This window comes from Bos taurus, chromosome 9 (genome assembly GCF_002263795.3).
Source record: "Bos taurus isolate L1 Dominette 01449 registration number 42190680 breed Hereford chromosome 9, ARS-UCD2.0, whole genome shotgun sequence".
NCBI classification, from domain to species: Eukaryota; Metazoa; Chordata; class Mammalia; order Artiodactyla; family Bovidae; genus Bos; species Bos taurus.
Genome location: NC_037336.1, coordinates 93,294,980 through 93,317,018, shown reverse-complemented (window position 1 = coordinate 93,317,018; position 22,039 = coordinate 93,294,980). Strand labels below are relative to the sequence as shown.

At 41.1% G+C, this 22,039-nt stretch overlaps 1 long non-coding RNA gene across 1 annotated transcript in view; it reads right to left on the bottom strand.

Moving 5' to 3' along the window:
- Window positions 1-947: 947 nt before the first annotated feature.
- LOC112448086 (uncharacterized) overlaps window positions 948-22,039 on the bottom strand; it is a 41,774-nt gene continuing 20,682 nt past the window's right edge. Inside the window, exon 2 of the long non-coding RNA XR_003036461.2 lies at window positions 948-1,403. This is a non-coding gene — a long non-coding RNA (uncharacterized lncRNA). The remainder of the gene's footprint in view (window positions 1,404-22,039) is intronic.

The window sequence follows — 22,039 nt, the reverse complement described above, 5'->3', positions numbered from 1 at the left end:
CCTGCCCGTTGTTGTAATAAATGTAAGTGAAATAAGCTAGGAGATTGACAGTCTCTTCCTTGCTCTTTCTCCTGCCCCTGGGTTATTCCTCACCACCCACAATATCATGTTAGCCCTTACTCCGGAAGGTTAAACCAGGTACTGGCAACATAAAGACAGAATTTTGTAAGCTCTTTTCTCTAGGGGCTTGGAGTCCAACTGGGAAAAGAGGATGCTTTTTCCAAGAAGGAGAAGCCATTTATGCACTGCTAGGTCCTGGCATAGCAATGAGTGTTGAACCATCTGTTGTTAAATGAAAATATTGTTTATTTTCTATAACATGTGCTTAGGAGGGAAGAAGCTCTCTAGGGTTTGAGCTGAGCTGGCCTTTGCTCATAGAAATTCTTTTTTTTCTTCAGCTTCTTTCTGGTGTAGTTCTACCTTTCTTGGGATTTTCAGAATGCTAAGTTCAAGAGGCCAAATATTTTCCGATTTAGGCACCAAAATGAGCAGATCTGGGGTCTTAGTGTTTATAATACCCTCTTATATGTGGTACAGACAGTGCCCTTGGTTGTTGGTTCAGAGTAAGCGATGGGTTTCATGTAGAAACGAACAGAACTTGGGCACAGCGTTCTTTTCTCTGAAACTTGCACGCCTACCCATGGGCTTCATTTCCCTGGCCCGCAGTGGTCATCCAAAGTTTCCAATCTGTCATGGTTAATTTCACCCAAGAAGGGCACGAGGGAATGAAAGGTGTGGGCCGGAAGTCAATTCAAGCTCACAAATCAGTAGATCTCAGCTTAATTTGTAAAAGTACTTACAACGTTTTTATGCTTTTTCTTAATTTACTATAAAATGTTTAAATAGATTAAAATTTTTTTGAGATGGTTGATGTATATATGTAGACATACATATAATGAGACTGGTGAAAAACATTTTTTCAGGAGCAGACAGGTCAGCTACTACTCTTCACAGATCCTTTGGATGTTTTATTCTGAATGCCATAGTTACAACAACCTGCTGGAACAGAAACTGCTTTCTAAAACACAAAGTTGGGAAGTGTAATATCATCTCAGAAGGTGCCCGCCAAGGTTGTGTGCCATCCCGTGCTGCTATCTCTGGCTTGGTTTGCATCATCTCCGTGGTTGCTCTTATGCTTCATTCTCTTTAGATAGTTGGGGCCAAGATCAGTGTTCTTGGGGTTAAGCCTGGTTCATGAAACGGGGCCCTTTTCATAAGCTTGCCATCTGTTTACTTCTTCCTTCCTTCAATCCTTCCTTTTCTTCTTCAATTCTGTTTTCCTTCCTTCCTCATTTATTCATTCAGTAAACAAGTATTATCTGTCTACTGTGTGCCAGATGCTGTTTAGGACCTGGGGATACACAGATGAACCTTTCGACAGCTTCTAGGTTTGTTGAAAAGACCTGGAGGTAATCAGATAAAGGTTGATGGTGAGACTGGAGTGATTATGAAAACTCCAAGGACAGCAGTCAGGGAATGGAGAAGGAAGGGGAAAGCCTCAGAGAGTCTGACCTAGGAAAAAAATGTCTGGGAATTAGCCAGATGAAGGCCAGGGCACGTGAGAATATAGTAAGATGGGAGGTTGGATACTTTGCTGTATAGCAGAAATTAACATAACACCGTAAATCAACTATATTTCAATAACTTTTTTAAAAAGAAAGGAGATTGGAATTGTAAGTCTTTGAAATGTTGGGTGGAGGTTACTAATTTTGCACTGCGCTCTATAAAGACACCTAGATACAGAGATATTTAAGCTAGTCTGGACATTAAAAATAATTTAAACAGTGATAAATGTAAGAAGTCATCACTTAGTCACCTTTCAAGCTACAAGCTGTTTTTCAGATTGAGCTCACTTCCACTTCTGTCTTTCAGCAAAGGCTTCTCTTGAATATGACTGACCCTTTTAAAGAGTTTTAAAGAGCGGCAGTAGCTGCTATTTTTGAGAAGTGATTTTTTTTTCTTTTACTTGTATGGTTATTGTACTTTAATATCTTATTGATGTTGATAATATTCTGTTCTACAAGTTGCTTACTTTTGTACCTACAAACGTTCTGAGGTATTTGTATTTATCTTGTAGTTACAGAATTTTGACTTCATTTTACATTTTTTATTATGGTGAAATATCTATGTGCCATAACATTTACCATTTTAATCATTTTAAGTGTACAGTTCAGTGGCATTAAGTACATTTCACATGGCTGTACCATGATCACCACAATCCATCTCCAGCAACTCCCTTTTCTCCCCCTCCTCCCTCCTCTGGAAGCTACCCTAGGTATCCCCTATAACCATTTTACATTTTAAGCTTTTTGGCAGAATGGCATTCAGACTTGATGCTGGAGAAAGATTTCACAAGATGAATTACTGAAATTTTTAATACATTTAAGTGTTCTGCACACAGATTTTTAATTTTCCGTGAATGTGTAATTTATTCTGAAACTGACTATATCATTATGTCTCAAGTCATCATCCACAGGGTCAAAACTTTTAGCCTGATAAAGACTATTGAACAATTAGGATAGTACTATAAATTAAGTCTTAATCTAATTTGATTGGATCTTGCTTCTATATGTAAAGTTAAGTGTCTTCTAGCTAGAACAATCTTATTCACTATTCCTCAGAACAACTCTGTTATTAACTCCCTTAATATATGAAAGATGATTGATATTATGATGTATTTTTATAATCACTCATTTTACACATTTCTAAAGACAGTAAAAATAACATTTTATTTCACACACAAATATCTTAAGAAATAGCACTTTATACTCTAATGTATAAAACTGTCTTAATTTAACTAGTAAAACTGACTCTGAGAAATAAAGATAGGAGACTATAGCTTACATCGACTCAAACCTTTGTAAAAAATATATTACACAGTAAGATTAGAGACATACACTTAGGTTATAAATAATTTTATTGCCCAGTTATTTGTATGAAAATTTAATTAATAAAAGTTATACACTGCAATAAAAATAATCTCTATAATAGCAAAAGTTAAGCATTTACAGCTTTTGCTTTCAATATGATGTCATCTTGGCCAGGATGATTTGAAAAAGGCCTTCACTCTTAGAACTAATTTCTTTATAAGAATTCTAGTTCTTAGGTTGCAGTAAAGACAGAGGAACCTCATTAATTCTCACTTTGCTAACCCATAAACCCTATAATTTCCACAAAAATTCCTCAGCAATATCATTTTACTTCACAGGAAACATTTTATGGTGAGGAGCTCTAGGCAAATCTCAAATCACTAAGAATTCATTACTTTTGCCAAATATACTACAGGCCATTCACTAGCTGACTATCATAAAGTATTATGACTCAACTACATTTATATAAATAAACTTGTAAAGCAAATACCATGATTTCAAATTCAGATGTAAAAAAAATCATTTCGTGCATATACTCACACATTCCCACACATAAAATATATATTACGTGGTAGACTGTTACAAGAATAGCCCCACTGAAGTACACTTCCCTGTATTTGTGTACCTTTGAAACTCCTTCAGGTAAGACGTGGAGTACATTTCTCTATCCTTTGACTGTGGGCCTGGCTTGTGAGTTGATCTGACCAATAGAAAAAGGCAGATACTGAGTGCCTCCTGAGCCTAGATTTCTAGAGGCTTTGGGGCATCCACTTTTGCTCTCTTGTAACCCTGAGACTACCATGCTTTGAACAAGCCTGGCATAAAGGACTGTGAGAAAGGCTCCGATATCTCAGCCATCTCGGCTGAGCACGGCTGGTCCTTCGATGAACACGGTTGTATGAACTGGCATAGTTGGGGAGCAGCAGCAGACCTGCCTGACCAACCTGCAGAACCATGTGGATGATAAACTTTTGAACCACTAGGTTTGGGGGTGGTTTGTTGGATAGCAGTGTGTAGTTGATAAATTAGAACTGAGTATTGCTCGGTGTGACTAAAGCATTTCCTAGACAGCCTTGTCCGTGGAGTGGTGGTACAGTTATAGTGTAGTCTAGTTCTTCACTGTGTGTCTTGGGTGACAGAAGTAAAATCCCCATGGCTGTTTTAAAGTTAAAACTGGGAACACTTAAGAAGAAAGGGCCAAAGAAATAGGGAGTGTTACAGGGCCCAATTCAGTTGCTTGGGAACTGCTACTTTAATCTTAGAGACCTGTTACATTGCCGAATTAAGCAAAGATTTTTACAGTTAAATTTACTTGAGATCAAATTCTAGCTCCAGCACATATTAATTTTTTAAATTAATAAACTTTATCTTTTCAGAGCAGTTTTAGGTTCATAGCAGAATTAATTGGAAAGTACAGAGATTTCTCATATATCCTTGTCCCCACTGTCCAGAACCTCCCCTACTATCCACACCTCACACCAGTGTTACCTTTGACACAATTAATGAACCCGCACTGACACATCATTATCACTCAAAGTCCATAGTTTGTGTTAGGGTTCACTCTTGGCGTTTTACATTCGATGAGTTGTGACAAATGTATAATGATATGTATCCACCATTATGGTATAATGCACAGTAGTTCCGCTGCCCTAAAAATCTTCCATACTCCATACCACCCACTTACCCTTCCCTCCCCATTGCTACTGCTCTGGCAACCACTAATCTTTTCACTGTCTTCATAGTTCTGCTTTTCCTAGAATGTTATATAGTTGGACTCATACAGTATATAACTTCTTCAGCTTGCTCTTTTAACTTATTAGTGTGCATTTCTTTTCATGGTTAGATGGCTCGTTTCTTTTTTTTTAATACTTTTCTTTATTAATGCGTTTATCTTTTGCTGCTCTGGGTCACTGTTGCTGTGCAGGCTCTTCTCTAGTTGCAGAGGGCAGGGCTACTCTCTACTTGTAGGCGGCTTCTCAGTGCAGTGGCTTCTCCTGTTGCAGAGCAAGGCTCTAGGGCCCGTGGGCTTCAGTAGTTGTGGCACACAGGCTTAGTAGCTGCAGCTGCCAGGCGCCAGAGCACAGGCTCAATGGTTGTGACACACGGGCTTAGTTGCTCTGCAGCATGTGGGATCTTCTCCAACTGGCGATCGAGCCCATGTCTCCTGCATTGGCAGGCAGATTTAGAAAGAAATGATTTAATTGGAGGCTAATTACTTTACAATATTGTAGTGGTTTTTGCCATACATCTACATGAATCAGCTATAGGTGTACATGTGTCCCCCATCCCAAACCTCCCTCCCAACTCCCTCCCCATCCCATCCCTCAGGGTGGTCCCAGTGCACTGGCTTTGAGTGCCCTGTTTCATGCATCGAACTTGGACTGGTGATCTATTTCACATATGATAATATACATGTTTCAGTGCTATTCTCTCAAATCACCCCTCAGAGTCCAAAGTCTGTTGTTCATAGCTGTGTCTCTTCTGCTGTCTTGCATATAGGGTCATCATTACCATCTTTCTAAATTCCATTTATATGTGTTAATATACTGTATTGGTGTTTTCCTTTCTGACTTACTCCACACTGTATAATAGGCTCCGTTTTCATCTACCTCATTAGAACTGATTCAAATGCATTCTTTTTAATAGCTGAGTAATATTCCATTGTGTAAATGTACCAAAGCTTTCTTATCCATTGGCAGGTGGATTTTTTTTTTTTTTTAAACCACTGAGCCACCAGGGAAGCCCCTCATAATATTCTATTGTTTGGATGTAACACAGCTTATTTATCCATTCACTTACTAAAGAACATCTTGGCTATTTCCAAGCTTTGGCAATTATGAATAAAGCTGCTATAAATATCCAAGTGTAGGTTTTTGTGAGAATATAAGTGTTCACTTCATTTGGTGAAAGAGCAAGGAGCTTGATTATTAGATGATCGGGTAAGGGTATGTTTTGTTAGAAACTGACAAACTGCCTTCCAAAGTGACTATACCTCTTTTCATTCCCATCAATATGGGCTCTACAATCTTGCCAGAATTTGGTGCTCCAGTGTTTTGGATTTTGCCCATTCTATGTAGTGGCATCTCATTTTTGTTTTAATTTGCATTTCCCTAAAGACATATGTGTGGCTTAGTGGTAAAGAATCTGTCTTCCAGTGCAGGAGATGTGGGTTTGATGCCCATCAGGAAGATCCCCTGGAGAAGGCAATGGCAACCACTCCAGTATTCTTGCCTTGGAAATTTCATGGACAGAGGAGCATGGAGGGCTACAGTCCATGGGGGTCACAAAAGAGTTGGATACAACTGAGCGACTAAAAACAACAATGACATATACTTCAGAGCATCTTTTATATACTTCCTTGGCATCTGTATATCTTCTTTGGTGAGATATCTGTTCAAGTCTTTGGCCCATTTTTAAATTGAGTTTTTCATTTTCTTCTTGTTTAAGAGTTCTTTGTTTGTATGAATCAGTCCTTTATCAGATGTGTCTCTTTGTAAATATTCTCTCCCAGACTCTGGCCTTGGAGAAGGAAATGGCAACCCATTCCAGTATTCTTGCCTGGAGAATCCCATGGACAGAGGAGCCTGGTGGACTGCAGTCCGTGGGGTCACACAGAGTCGGACACGACTGAAGCGACTGAGCAGACTCTGGCCTGGCTTTTCATTCTCTTGACATTGTTTTTTACAGAGTGGAAGTTTTTAATTTAATGAAGTTCAGCTTATGAATTATTTCTTTCCTGGATTCTGCCTTTGGTTTTATATCCAAAAGTTGTCACAATATCCAAAGTGATTCTGTGTTAGCTTAATAGTTTTATAGTTTTTCATTGTACATTTGGATCTGTGGTCCACTTTAATTTTTGTGAGATGTGTAAAGTTTGTGTATAGATTCTTTTTTTTTTTGCCTGTGGATATCCAGTTTTTCCAGCACTATTTGTTGAGATAACTATCTTTGCTCCACTGCAGTTTTTGATTTTTTGTCAGAGATTAGTTAACTAAATTTATGTAGGTTAATTTCTGCACTCTCCTTGTGATTCCGTCAATCTATTCATCTCATCTTTTGCCAATATCACACTGTCTTGATTACTGTAAGTCTTGAAGTTAGATAGTGTCAATCCTGTAACTTTCTTCTTCTCTTTCAATATTGTGTGGGCTATTTTGGATCTTCTGCCTCTCTATATAAATTTTAGAATCAATTTGTCTATATCCATAAGATAAGTTGCTAGATTCTAGATTGCACTGAATGTAGATCAAGTTGACATCTTGATAATATTGTCTTCTTCATAAACATGGAATATCTCCCTATTTATCTAATTCCTCTTTAATTCACATCTTTTTTTTTTTTTTTTTGCAGTTTTCCTCATATAGATCTCACACATATTTTGTTAGATTTATACCTAAGTATTTCATTTTGGGGGGTGCTAATGTAAATGGTATTATGTTTTTAATTTTAAATTTCACTTGTTCATTATTGGTATATAGGAAAGTGGTTGATTTTTGTGTATTGACCTTATATTTTGCAACATTGCTATAGTCAATTATTAGTCTGAGGATTTTTTTTTTAATTGATTCTTTAGGATTTTCCACATAGATGAATGTGTCATTTGTAACAAGGCCAGCTTTAATTCTTCATGCTCATTTGTGTAACTTCTCTTTCTTTTCTTGCCTCATTCCATTAGCTACTATTTCAGTATGATGCTGATAAGCAGTGGTGAGAGTGGACATCCTAACCTTATCTTGATACTTCTTGGAAAGCTTTGAATTTCTCACCCTTAAATATGATGTTAGTGATATATGTATTTTTGGGTAGGTATTCTCTATCAAAATGAGGAAGTTCCCCTCTATTTCTGACTTCCTGAGAGTTTTTGTCATAAATAGGTGTTGGATTTTGTCAAGTTCTTTTTCTGCATTTATTAATATGATCATGTGGTTTTCCTTTTCTCCAGTTGATATGATGGATTACATTTTTTTCAGATTGATTTTCAATTGATTGCATACTTAGGGTTAATTCCTCCTGGTTGGGCTTTTTATACATTGTTGGATTAGATTTGCTAATACTTTGTTGATGGTTTTTTGCATCTATGTTTATGAAAGGTATTGGTCTGTATTTTTCTTGTAATGTCTTTGTCTGCTTTTGGTATATAAGGGTAATGTTGGATTCATAGAATGAGTTCGAAAGTGTTATCTATGCTCTTGAGACTTCGAGAACTGGTATATTCAATTCACTGATGAATGTGTTCCAGCCTGGTGCTTTTGATTTGGAAGGTTCTTAATTATTGATTTAATTTCTTTAATAAAGGCCCGTTCAGATTACTTATTCTTGTATGAATTTTGGCAGATTGTGTCTTTCAAGGAGTTGTCGTTTCATCTAGGTTATCAAGTTTGTGAGCAGAGTTGTTCATAATAATTCTCCATTATCCTTTTAATGTTCATGGAATCTGTAGTGATTTTCCTGTCATTTAGTAACTTGTGTCTTCTCTATTTTTTCTTAATTGGCTTGGCTAGAAGATTATCTATCAGAGGATGAGATGGTTGGATGGCATCACTGATTCAATGGACATGGACTTGGGCAAACTCTGGGGGATGTTGAGGGACTGGGAAGCCTGGCATGCTGCAGTCTGTGGGGTTGTGAAGAGTCAGACGCAACTTGGTGACTGAATGACAGCAGAAGATCATTAGTTTTTAGATCTTTTCAAAGAACCATCTTTGGCTTGTTGATTTTTTTTAAAAAAATTGATTTCCTCTTTTCAGTTTCATTGATTTCTAGTCTAATTCTTACCTTTTTCCTCCTGCTTACTTTGGATTTAGTTCATTCTTTTTCTTTCTAGTGTACTTAGGGTGAAGCTTAGATTATCCATTTTAGATCTTTCTTAGTTTCTAATGAGTTCAGTTCAGTTGCTCAGTCGTGTCCGACTCTTTGTGACCCCATGAATAGCAGTACACCAGGCCTCCCTGTCCATCACCAACTCCTGGAGTTTACTCAAACTCATGTCCATTGAGTCGGTGATGCCATCCAGCCATCTCATCCTCTGTCGTCCCCTTCTCCTCCTGCCCCCAATCCCTCCCAGCATCAGGGTCTTTTCCAGTGAGTCAACTCTTTGCATGAGGTGGCCAAAGTATTGGAGTTTCAGCTTTAGCATCAGTCCTTCCAATGAACACTCAACCAATGCTATAAATTTCCCTCTAAGTACTGATTTCACTGCATCCCACATTTTGATGTTTTATTTTCATTTTCCCTTACTTCAAAATATTAAAAAAAATTTCTTAACATTTCTTTTTTGACACATGTGTTATTTAGTCATGTATTGTTCAATCTTCCTATATTTTGGATTTTTCCATCTACCTTTCACAAAATTGATTTCTAGTTTAATTGCATGTGGTCTGACAGCATACATTATATGGTTTTTATTCTTTTAAATTTGCTAGGTGTGTTAAATGTTCCATGTAAGATTGAGTAGAAATAGAATCTGCCATTGAATGATAAGGTAGTCTACAGTGTCAATTATATCCAGTTGATTGAAGGTGCTGTGGAGTTCAGCTATGTTCTTACTGATTTTCTCCCTGTTGGATCTGTGTATTTCTCATAAAGAGGTGGTAATGTCTCCAAATCTAATGGTGCTCTCAGGAGAATCTATTTTACCAGCACCTAAACCACACAGAGTCGGACATGACTGAGCGACTGAACTGAACTGAAACCACTTGGGGGAAGGGAAATAGCCAACTCCAGGCTCCTGTAGACATCCTGTCCCACTTAAAGGGGAAAGAAAAAGTCCTGAGAAGTATTGGTGAAGTTCATGGGCCAGAGACACAGATTCACCCAAAAACTGAGAGCTAATCATAGGACTGCAGAATGCTTTCATCCCCTGCACCTTACCACCACATTGGTGGTTTAGTTGCTAAGTCATGTCTGACTCTCTGTGACCCCAAGGACTGTAGCCCACCAGGCTCCCTCTGTCATGGGATTCTCCAGACAAGATTACTGGATTGGGTGGCCAGTTCCTCCTCCAGGGGATCTCCCCAACACAGAGATTGAACCTGTGTCCCCTGCATCCCCTGCGTTGCAGGCAGATTCTCTATCGACTGAGCCGCCAGGGAAACCACCACGTTTCTAAATGCCTCTTGACTATAGTCCCTTTTCCCAGTGCATCAGAAACTACACGGCAGACTGAAAAGCAAAAGCAGACAGAAGAGACTGAACAAGAATCAGAACCAGAGTCTGATATTATAGGAGTGTTGGAATTATCGGATAAGGAATTTTAAAAAATGGTGATTAATATGCTAAGGGATTTAACATAAAATGTAGACAAAAAGCAACCTAAGTATCCATCCTGAGAGCAGGCCCTTTTAAATAAAAATAGAATGCTTTGGTGTATGTCAAAATGGTTCTTTTTCTCTTCGTCCTGCTGGAAGCACAAGGGGATTCATCTTTGATGTTACTATGAGTATCTAATTCAGCTCCTGGAATTAAAACTCAGAAATGTTCACCTTTATGATTGGGTCCTCCTGGAGTTTTTAGCTTTGAGATTTGTCCACATTGAGCTTCCAGCACTTCCTTAATTACAGTTCAGATTTTCCTATACTGGCTCTGGTTTCCATGGAGTTTTCCGCGTATGGGGGTTTGTTGCTGTAAGTTGTGAGTCTTGGTGTTTGCTTGTCTGTCTTTCCATTTTGGTCGGGGGGCGGGGACAACAGTTTGCCATGTAACCTCATTTCTTTGATGGATCTTAAGAGTTGTTGATTTTTTTTTCAGTTCAGCATTTTACTTGTCAGAACAGAGTGGTGACTTAAGTGTTCCTTTCATGCTGGACTGGACACTAGAAGTTGTCCTTATTAACTTTTGATCTTTGACAAATACCTTAATTGTTCTGGACCTCAGTCTTCTTTGTAAATCATGACTACAATCCTCATATGGCATGGTTGTTATGAGAATTTAATCAGATAAGGTAAGTACATTTGGTTACTGTGCTTGACGATGGCAGCTGTAGAGGGTGAATCTTTTCTCTGAAGCAGTGTTTCATTTGGGCAGGCAGGGTTTTGGGACTGGATGCTTGGCTCATGCTCCCTACTCAGTGCCCTTTTCCCATCATTATCATAACCCGCTGTTTCCTTGGTTACTAGGGTGGGGTGCAGGCAGCAGGGCGGCTGGGAGTTACATCCCTCCTACAGCAAGAGTTCCTCCCCAGGCTATTCTTTGTAGCATCAACTTCTATTAAACCATAGCCACGAGCCCATCATCCTACTGTGGGCAGGAAGGCAAGAGCTCCCTCTTCTTGGACCAAAGGCTTCAGGTTAACCATGAATCTAAGTGGCAAAGCAACAAACAGTGACAAAACAGCAGCAAACCATGGGACAATTTATGGAGCATGGAAAAGACTCTTGAGTTTCCCATTGGTATTTAAGCTACATTCTAAGACTCAGAGAACAATTACTGTCAGGCACATTATCTTTGAATACAAAGGACAACAAAATGTAATATAGTCTGCCGTTCAGTCCAACGTTCTTGTTGGTAACATTTTCAATTTTTATTTTTCTCACTACTTGACAATATGATTTCTTCCTCCAGGGTATGAAACTGCAGGTCCCTGCCTATTTCCCAGCTTGGCTATTATCTGAGGTTCTATTATAAGCCTCTGGCAGAGTGCAGATGCAGAAATCTTTTCTTTTTAAAGGCTACACACATGGCCCTTGGTTTCCATTCATCTTTTTTCCACGCAGGTCATGGATGATGCTGAGGACAGGCCCTAAGATCTCACGAATCTTGGGAATCAGGTTGAGGTTTCAGAACTTGTGATTGTAGTAGTCAAATCAAGTAGATTTGGTAAAGCTGTTCCTGCCAAGCGCCCCTGTTATCTGAATTAAAAATCATAGTGCCTGATTCCAAGCTGTGTGCTCATTCCAGAAACTGCTGTTTTCTGGCATCATTTAACTCTTAGGTCATCATAGCTTAAAATACAGCTTTGCCTTCTCCTGTTAACACCTAATAATAAGACTCTATGTTGTTTTGGAAAAGCACTGTCAATATTATGGTATTTTATATTTGGAAAATGAAAAAAATTCTGACTTCTTCCTTTTCAACAAGCTAGAGAGCAAGTAGGTGAGCAGAATTAGTGTCTTATTAATATTTACGTGACTTTTCAGTTAAAGCATCTTTCAAGATAAAAAAATGCATTTAAAAATTACTGTTTTATGTTTAGCCATGGTTTGTTTATTGCAGCTTTAAAACCACTGAATGCATATGTGACTTTGTGCTTATCAGAGAGAGCACAGGTTAACGAAGGTTGGAAAGACTATGACAGGTTTCAGTTTTATTATAAATTCACTGCTCACTTAAGGTGATTGTTACAGGCGGTTGTTACTCTGTCTTCTTTGAGAGAGAAGTCAAGGGGCAGGCAGGTTCATTACAGAAAACCACAGTTATAGAAAAACTCTTCTCTATAAATTGATTTGGCCAAACTTCAGGAATTGAAGGGAACTGGAGAGGACTGTGGTGCCATGGAGAACACAGGGGTGCACAGGAGACCATTTGTGGCTCCTGTGTCTGCGTGGCCCTGGAGGCAGGCGTTTAAGCGGCCACTGTCAGGGTGTGGCTGGCTTGGCTGGTGTTCCTAAGTGGCAGTGACAGCTCATTCAGCTGCAGTGTGACCTTTGGGGAGACGTCTGCCACTCGCCTACTTGGGAGAACCCCTGACTTTCAGGCTAGAGACTCCTTATCTATAAAATAAGAGATTTGGATTGGATGATTTCTAAGGACTCTTCCTATTCTAAAATGCTATGATTTTATACAGTTAAGCCCATTTGACCTAAAAGTGGAACTGAGAACCTTCAAGGTGTGTGCGTGAGAGAGAAGTGGACTGTATTACAGATAATCAGAGAAGACACTCCTATTACCTTATTTCTACCTTTTCCCAGTGTCTACTACATGCGCTGTCCTGAGAAGGAAGATTCAGAAAATTTAGCGGAGGAAGGGACTAGTATGTGGAATAACCACATTATAAGGCTGTATTCTGTGTGGAACAGAGCTGTAGAGGAAAAGGTGACTTTTTTTTTTTTTTTTTTTAGTATTTATTTATAACAGTTTAAAAAATATTGACGTATAATTAATTCACAATGCTGTCTTAGTTTTAGGTGTACAGCAAGTAATTCAGATGCATTTTTCAGATGCTCTTCCATTATAAGTTATTATAAGACACTGACTAGAGTTCCCTGTGCTATACAGTAGGATCTTGTTGTTTCTCGATTTTACATATAGTAGTGCATATATGTTAACCCCAAACTCCTAAGTTCTCTCTCCCCTGCCCCACTATCCCCTTTGGTGACCATAAATTTGTCTTCTATGTCTGTGACTCTGTTTGTTTCATAACAGTTTATTTGTATCATTATAAAAATTCCACATGTAAATGGTTTCATATTATATTTGTCTCTAACTTCACATGGCCTTGAAGTGGGCCTTCACGTGGACCTGACAACACAGGTCTGTCTGTGTTGCTGCAAATGCATGATTTCTTTTTATGGCTGCTTATTATTCCATTGTATATGTGTGTGTGTGTGCATATCATCTTTATCCATTTATCTCTTGATGACATTTAGGTTGCTTCCATATCTTGGCTATTGTAAATAGGGTTTCTATGACCACTGGGATGCATGTTTTTTTTCCAAGTTAGTTTTCTCCAGATATATCCCCAGGAATGAGATTGCTGAATCATATGGTAGCTCTATTTTTAGTATTTTAAGGAATGCGGGCTCAGTAGCTGTGGTGCCTGGGCTGTAGAGAATGGGTTTAGGTGCTCTGTTGGATGTGGGATCTTTCCGGACCAGAGCTCGAACCCGTGTCCCCCACATTGGCAGGTGGATTCTTTACCACTGAGCCACCAGGGAAGCCCCATTTGTAGACTTTTGGATGATGGCCATTCTGACTGTATGAGGTGATACCTCACTGTAGTTTTGATTTTCATTTTTCTAATAATTAGTGACACTGAGCATCTTTTCATGTGCCTGTTGGCCATTTGTAGGTCTTATTTGGAGAAATGTCTATTTAGGCCTTCTGCCCATTTTTTGATTGGGCTGTTTGTTTACATCTTTCACATTTTTGTGCAGATTTCACCTTGTTAACGAGGCCTACCCTGATCACTTTTATTAGTTCACTCACCTTAATGCTCCCTTCAAAGGTCCATCTAGTCAAGGCTATAGTTTTTCCAGTGGTCATATATGGATGTGAGAGTTGGACTGTGAAGAAAGCTGAGCACCGAAGAATTGATGTTTTTGAACTGTGGTGTTGGAGAAGACTCTTGAGAGTCCCTTGGACTGCAAGGAGATCCAACCAGTCCATTCTGAAGGAGATCAGTCCTGGGTGTTCATTGGAAGGACTGATGCTAAAGGTGAAACTCCACTACTTTGACCACCTCATGCGAAGAGTTGACTCATTGGAAAAGACCCTGATGCTGGGAGGGATTGGGGGCAGGAGGAGAAGGGGATGACAGAGGATGAGATGGCTGGATGGCATCACCAACTCAATGGACATGGGTTTGGGTGGACTCCAGGAATTGGTGATGGACAGGGAGGCCTGGCGTGCTGTGATTCATGGGGTCGCAAACAGTCAGATACGACTGAGCGACTGAACTGAACTGAATGCTCCCTTCTGCTTTCCCTGGATTGTCTCCTCACCCTCCTACTGCTCTCTTTTCTTTCTTGTTTACTTCTCCTCACAAATATATCCCCAGGGCCCAGAACAGTGACTGTTGAGAGAGCCAGCACAGAATGGATATTTGTTGGATGAGTGAAATGAGACAGACCAGGGAGGGAACAGATAAGGAGAGGTGGGACTTAGGGCGGCTTTGCTGTGAAGGTGTGAGGTGACCTATGAGAGGCAGGGCTGCCTTACATGGTGGGTCCAGACTATCTGTTCTGGGCCTTGCTTGGTGAGATCAAGGTCCACAGAGAATCCTGAAGACCTTGGGTTCTTTCTCCCCACAGACACAATAAGCCTCTGAGGAGGCCATTTTGATGGTAACAGCCTTTTCTTTGGACTACAGGGCTTCGCTGGGTGGTAAACAATCTTGTGGCTTCCTTTCACTCCAGAGCGAGCCATTGTTAGACATGGTTCTCAAACCCAGTCACCCAAGCCGCTGCTGATGGTGCATCATGGGGCCCTGCAGAGTGAAGTGAGGTTGGTGCTGAAGCATTTTGAGGGATCATCCAATTTGGTGATTGCTCCCCAATGTTGGCTGCACGTTCAGATCCTCTGGGGAGCTTTTAAAAAATACTGGGGCTTAGGCCTCCATTCCTTCCCCCCAGATTCTAACTTAATTGGTCTGGGAAGGAGAGGTCCAGGCCCCATGGTTGGTTTACAAGTTCCCCAGATGATTCTAATATGCAGCCAGCGTCAGAGTCACCTGCCTCATTTTATTCGTGAGGGAGCACAGGCCCAGAGAAATCAGGCAACTTGTCTAAAAGTGACAGGCTGTTATTCCCTTTAGAAATACATCGGAGGAGCTGCAAATAATTTCTTTGGGTTGACAGTTTTCAATTGGGCTGATTCTGTGGTAAATTAAATGAATTGAGGCTAGATAATTAAGTCACTCATACAGACCAAATCTTAGAGAAGCCAGGGACCTAACCAGCTGATGAAGACTGGTGATGAAGGCTACAGATGTGTGTACCGTGCGCCAGGGAAATGCACACCCTGTGAGACCACAAATACATAACAAAGGGCTTTCTGATGAAGCACAAATCAAAGGGTAGGAAGTGACTGATGTTGCAGAGTCACATAAAGGGATTGTCCTGGCTTTGCTTTTTCATGAAAGCCTGAGTGGCAGAGCCCACTGTCTTGACATGCTCTGCTCTGGGTGTCCCAGTAGTGTTAGGCAGGGGGTGCCTCTTTCCCTGCCTGAGGGGCCTTTCTGAGTTTGGTCTTTCATAGGGCCAACCATTGCATTAGAGAAACCAAGGCTGGGGACTTCCCTGGGGCTCCAGTGGCTGGGACTGTGTGCTCCTAAGGCAGGGGGCCTGGGTTCAATTCCTGGTCAGGGAACTGGATCCCACAAGATGCAACTAAGAGTTTGAATGCCAGGCGCAGCCAAATAAATACATTAAAAAAAAAAAAGCAGCAGCAGCCAAGGCTGCCTTTTTCTGCTGGGTGCTCATTATCATACCATGGAAAGGGAAGTCGCTCAGTCATGTCCGACTCTTTGCGACCCCATAGACTGTAGCCTACCAGGCTCCTCTGTCCATGGGATTTTCCAGGCAATAGTACTGGAATGGATTGCCATTTCCCTCTGCAGGGGATCTTCCCAACCCAGGGCTCAAACCCAGGTCTCCCGCATTGTAGACAGACGCTTTACCGTCTGAGCCACTAGGGAAGTCCTCCGCTCATTATCATACCATGGAAAAGGAATGGGCAAAACACCTTTGCTACCCAATCCACTTCTCAGACAGATGTATCATGGAAGAACAAGCTATCATTGCTACTTAGGATGACTGACACTCCAACAGAGCCCCATTGTCCAGTCAGTAATGGTTAAAAAATACTCCAAGAGACACACAGAATTAAAGGACAAAGGCTCTGGAGAACTCAGGGAGGAGACAGAGGCCCTTTTCCAGTGTTCGCTTCTCCTAGAGCTAATGAGACACCAAGGGGTGGCTCTGACTTGAAGTCAGGCAGTTGTGTGGCTGAGCATCTTTGTTTCTGCTTTTAAGTAGGGTTCTCTGTTTTTTCAGTTCCTGGGTCTCCTGGCTGTGCTGTGGGAAGGGACTTTAGGAGTCCCTGTGGAAGGCAGCTGCTCTAAAAAAGAACTGTGGCCAGTGGTTAGCCCCATCAATATTTTAGACCATCTGGAGGATACTGATTAGTGGAAAATATATACAAGAGGTTGTTTCTTGGGGAGGGGGATTTATTCAAGAGATATCTAGTTCTTACTTGATACAGTGTTAGGCTTAGGGAGAGGGCAGTAGTTGATTTAGGTATAACCAGGAAAAAAACAAATCAAAATCAATGACCTGGGGAGAAGAGAAAAAATTCACGTATGTTTCTTTTTCTGATTGTGGATATAGTTAGTGGGGAAAGGAAGTCTCATCTAAGAATCTGGTTGCTCCAAAGAACATATAAACTAAACTTTGTAGTTATGTGTTGTGATTAGGGAAAGATGGTTGCTGTCTTGAAAGGACAATTTTGGGAATATAATATCACAATATCCCTGTTTTTATGGAGCTTATAGTCCACTGGGGGAGACATACATGTACAATACACAAACCACACACATGCACACACACACACACACACACACACACAGTTAAAGTATGGATAATTTCAAGGAAGAGGGTGTTTGCTATGACCAGTGCTTTCTCTTGGCAAAACTCTATTAGCCTTTGCCCTGCTTCATTCCATACTCCAAGGCCAAATTTGCCTGTTACTCCACTTGTTTCTTGATTTTCTACTTTTGCATTCCAGTCCCCTATAATGAAAAGGACATCTTTTTTGAGTGTTAGTTCTAAAAGGTATTGTAGGTCTTCATAGAACCGTTCAACTTCAGCTTCTTCAGCGTTACTGGTTGGGGCATAGACTTGATTACCGTGATACTGAATGGTTTGCCTTGGAAACGAAAAGAGATCATTATGTTGTTTTTGAGATTGCATCCAAGTACTGCATTTTGGACTCTGTTGACCATGATGGCTACTCCATTTCTCCTAAGGGATTCCTGCCCACAGTAGTAGATATAATGGTCATCTGAGTTAAATTCACCCATTCCAGTCCATTTTAGTTCACTGATTCCTAGAATGTCGACGTTCACTCTTGCCACCTCCTGTTTGACCACATCCAATTTGCCTTGATTCATGGACTTGCTTTATTGACTATGCCAAGGCCTTTGACTCTTTGGATCACAATAAACTGTGGAAAATTCTGAAATAGACGGGAATACCACACCATCTGACCTGCCTCTTGAGAAACCTATATGCAGGTCAGGAAGTAACAGTTAGAACTGGACATGGAACAACAGACTGGTTCCAAATAGGAAAAGGAGTACGTCAAGGCTGTATATTGTCACCCTGCTTATTTAACTTCTGTGCAGAGTACATCATGAGAAATGGCTGCAAGAAGCACAAGCTGAAATCAAGATTGCTGGGAGAAATATCAATCACCTCAGATATGCAGATGACACCACCCTTATGGCAGAAAGTGAAGAGGAACTCAAAAGCCTCTTGATGAAAGTGAAAGAGGAGAGTGAAAAAGTTGGCCTAAAGCTCAACATTCAGAAAACTAAGATCATGGCATCTGGTCCCATCTCTTTATGGGAAATAGGGAAACAGTGTCAGACTTTATTTTTTGGGGCTCCAAAATCACTGCAGATGGTGATTGCAGCCATGAAATTAAAAGACACTTACTCCTTGGTAGGAAAGTTATGACCAACCTAGACAGCATATTCAAAAGCAGTGATATTACTTTGCCTACAAAGGTCCGTCTAGTCAAGGCTATGGTTTTTCCTGTGGTCATGTATGGATGTGAGAGTTGGACTGTGAAGAAAGCTGAGTGCCAAAGAATTGATGCTTTTGAACTGTGGTGTTGGAGAAGACTCTTGAGAGTCCCTTGGACTGCAAGGAGATCCACCCAGCCCATTCTAAAGGAGATCAGTCCTGGGTGTTTATTGGAAGGATTGATGCTAAAGCTGAAACTCCAATACTTTGGCCACCTCATGCGAAGAGTTGACTCACTGGAAAAGACCCGATGCTGGGAGGGATTGGGGGCAGGAGGAGAAGGGGACGACAGGGGATGAGATGGCTGGATGGCATCACCAACTCAATGGACATGGGTTTGTGTGGACTCCGGGAGTTGGTGATGGACGGGGAGGCCTGGTGTGCTGCGATTCATGGCGTTGCAAAGAGTTAGACACGACTGAGCGAATGAACTGAACTGAATTTCAAGAAGAAAAATAAAGTAGAGAGGATATTTTAGGTAGGGTGGCTAGAGAACACTTCCTGAGGATGTGAGATTTGAGCAGAAAATTAAGTAAGTGAAGGATCTGACTATATGGAGTCTGGGAAGAGCACATGGGGCAGAAAGAACAGCAAGTATAAGGGCCCTGAGGAATGAATCACTAGCATCTGGCACTGATAAACACCATGAGGGAGATAAACAGTACTATGATCAGGTGGTCACTTCTGGCCAGGAGGAGTTCATGGAGGCAGTGGCGATGTGAACTAGCCTTAATAGCAGTCATAGGATTTCTACAGGCAGATTCTGAGCAACACAAAGTAAGTGTAATCCCTTGATATGCATAAGGCCTTACACATGAGAGATGTTCAATAGTATTTGTGGAATAAGTGAACAGGTGGAGATGAGGCAGGCATGGCAGACAGAAGGAATGTCGTGAATAAAGATGTAGAACTGGGAACATACAAGTCATATTCAGGGAATAGTAGAGTTTGGTTGGAATATTGGTTACGTATAAGCCCTGAAAATGTCGGAATGTGAAAGATGTAGGTTCAGGGCCTATCACTAAAGGGGGAAAATACTAAATTCTGAAGCTTGGACTTTATTTTGTAGGCAGGTAGGGATGGTGGAGGGTGTCTGAATAGTGAAACTGTGCACACTGAAACAGCTCATGGTTTATGAAGAATAGGCTGGATGACTGGGAGAGAGAATGGAAGTGGAAGGCTGTTTTATTTTCTCCAGTGATAACATGGACTTGCGTTTGGGCTGTGTTTCGAATAACACGTGAGACTGAAATAAGATTTCTAGTATTTTGTCACTGATTAGACATGGGAAGAGAAGTAGAAGGTGGGGTCAAGGATGTCTAATGTTTTAAGTCTGACTGGGAAGACTGTGGTATTACCGATATGGAAATAAGGAAAAACGATATTGTCTTGGTCACTTTGGGCTGCCATAACAAAATACCACAAACTAGGTGTTTACAAACAGCAGAAATGTAACTCATATAGTCCTGGAGTCTGGAAGTCCAAGATTAGGGTGCCAGCATGGTTGGGATATGGTAATAGCCCTCTGCCCAGCTGCAGAATGACAGCTTCTTGGTGTAGCCTCACGTGGTGGCAAAGGGGTAGCAGAGCTCTTTGGGGTCCTGTTTATAAGGCCACTAATCCTATTTATGAAGGCCCCACCCAAGGGAGCTAATTACCTTTCAAGGCCCTACTTCCACATACCGCCACACTGGAGGTTAGGACTTCAACAAATGAATTTGGGGGCTGCTGCTGCTGCTAAGTCGCTTCAGTCGTGTCCAACTTTGTTCGACCCATAGACGGCAGCCCACCTGGCTCTGCCGTCCCTGGGATTCTCAAGGCAAGAACACTGGAGTGGGTTGCCATTTCCTTCTCCAATGCATGAAAATGAAAAGTGAAAGTGAAGTCACTCAGTCGTGTCTGACTCTTAGTGACCCCATGGACTGCAGCCCACCAGGCTCCTCCGTCCATGGGAGTTTCTAGGCAAGAGTACTGGAGTGGGGTGCCATTGCCTTCTCCAGAATCTGGGGCGGATACAAATGTTTAGTGTGTAGCAGATATGGAATGATTTTGAGGTGGTAACAGTATATCCAGATGTTTAATGTTTAGGTAACCAAAAAGCAGGGGTGATGCACTGAGGAAAAAACTGGGACCTGTAGAGGAGATACAGGCATTTGGAATTACTGAAACAAGTGTTTTAGGAAATGAGGAAAGGGACCAAGATGGAAACATAGTGATGCTTGTATTCAGGGACTAGAAAGGCCAACCTGGGAGAGAGTTTCAGAGGAAGGAGCAGGAACATACGATGCTGGAGAGATGGCAAGAACTGGAAGTTTCAATGGGGAGGTGGTCCATGGTGTTAAGTGCTGTAGTCCATAGTCAAGAATTTTGGCAATTAGGAGTCCCAGCAGACTCTTGGGAGATGTGTCAGTTAATTATCAGCTAATCAAGCTGGGATCTTTCTCAGGGGGAAAGAGCCAACCCTTATTCAAGGGGCCCTGGGATGGTGAACTTGCCCAAATGATGATTCAAGTCAGACTTGTCACCAGATCCAGTAAGTCATACATTCCTTTCAGTTCCAGAGATACCAAGATAAGTAAGTCAATGCCAAAGATTCTTATGGTTCAGCTATTCTAATTACTGCTTTAGCTCTCCTACCCATTATGGTAACCTGCCAAATCTTGTCTCTGTCATTAAAGCCCTTTGCCACCTGGAACTCCTTATCCCCAATGAATTTGGTAGTTTGATGGCAGTAGTTCCCACTGTCATTCCTGACCTGTAGAGAAGGGCCACCATAGAGCTCTTCAAAGATGCCAGGGTGCCCCTCACAAACTCATTTCTCACAGCCTTGATGAAGGGTGAGCCCAGAACCTTCCCAGCAGGCATAGTTAGGGAGTGGGAGAACATGTCTTAGGTAATATGTCTCCTCTACAATTCAGATCCCCTGTAGCCTCTGGATGTCTTCTTTTAAAGTTTACTAATGAAGTTCAGGCATTTAAACTCCATTCTGTATAGGACATTTTTGTTTCTATGTTTGAGGAAACCAACGACACAAACTTTTAGAGCCACATGCAGCTGCCTGAGTTAACACATAGAATCAAAATTTGGCCCAATCCAATTATTTCTTTCTACCCTGATCCAATACCTGTAGGATTCATTCCCAAACACATTTTCCAGGATGCTGTTGATAAAAGTTCATAAACCCTTTCAGTTTTTTGGGTGCATACTGCACCTCCTCTTGGGTCACACTTGGTACTTAGCTGTGGAGGCTGGCCAGGATTTGAGTCTGCTCAAGAAACCATGAGAAGGATGTGGGTAGGTCCTGGGGAGAACCAGCAATCTGCTGTGAGGCCACTGCCTCATGAAGACCCTTGCAGACTCCTCAGGTACAGGAAGAGCTCAGAGAAAACTCAAGATAAGAAGGAAGGGCTGCTTCCACTGACAAATAAGGTTTGGCAGAAACTATCTCAAGTTTCCAGGTCCAAATTCCTGCTCTGATAGTCTTTCCTTTTTTTATTTTCCCTTTCAAAAGACACTAAAAGTATAATCACCATCATGTGTTTCTATGTGTGTGCTGACTGAAGTGAGGAGTAAAATTCGTAATATGTTAAATAGTTCAGTTGCTCAGTCATGTCCAATTTTTTGCTACCCTATGAATCGCAGCACGCCAGGCCTCCCTGTCCATCACCAACTCCCGGAGTTCACTCAGACTCACGTCCATCGAGTCAG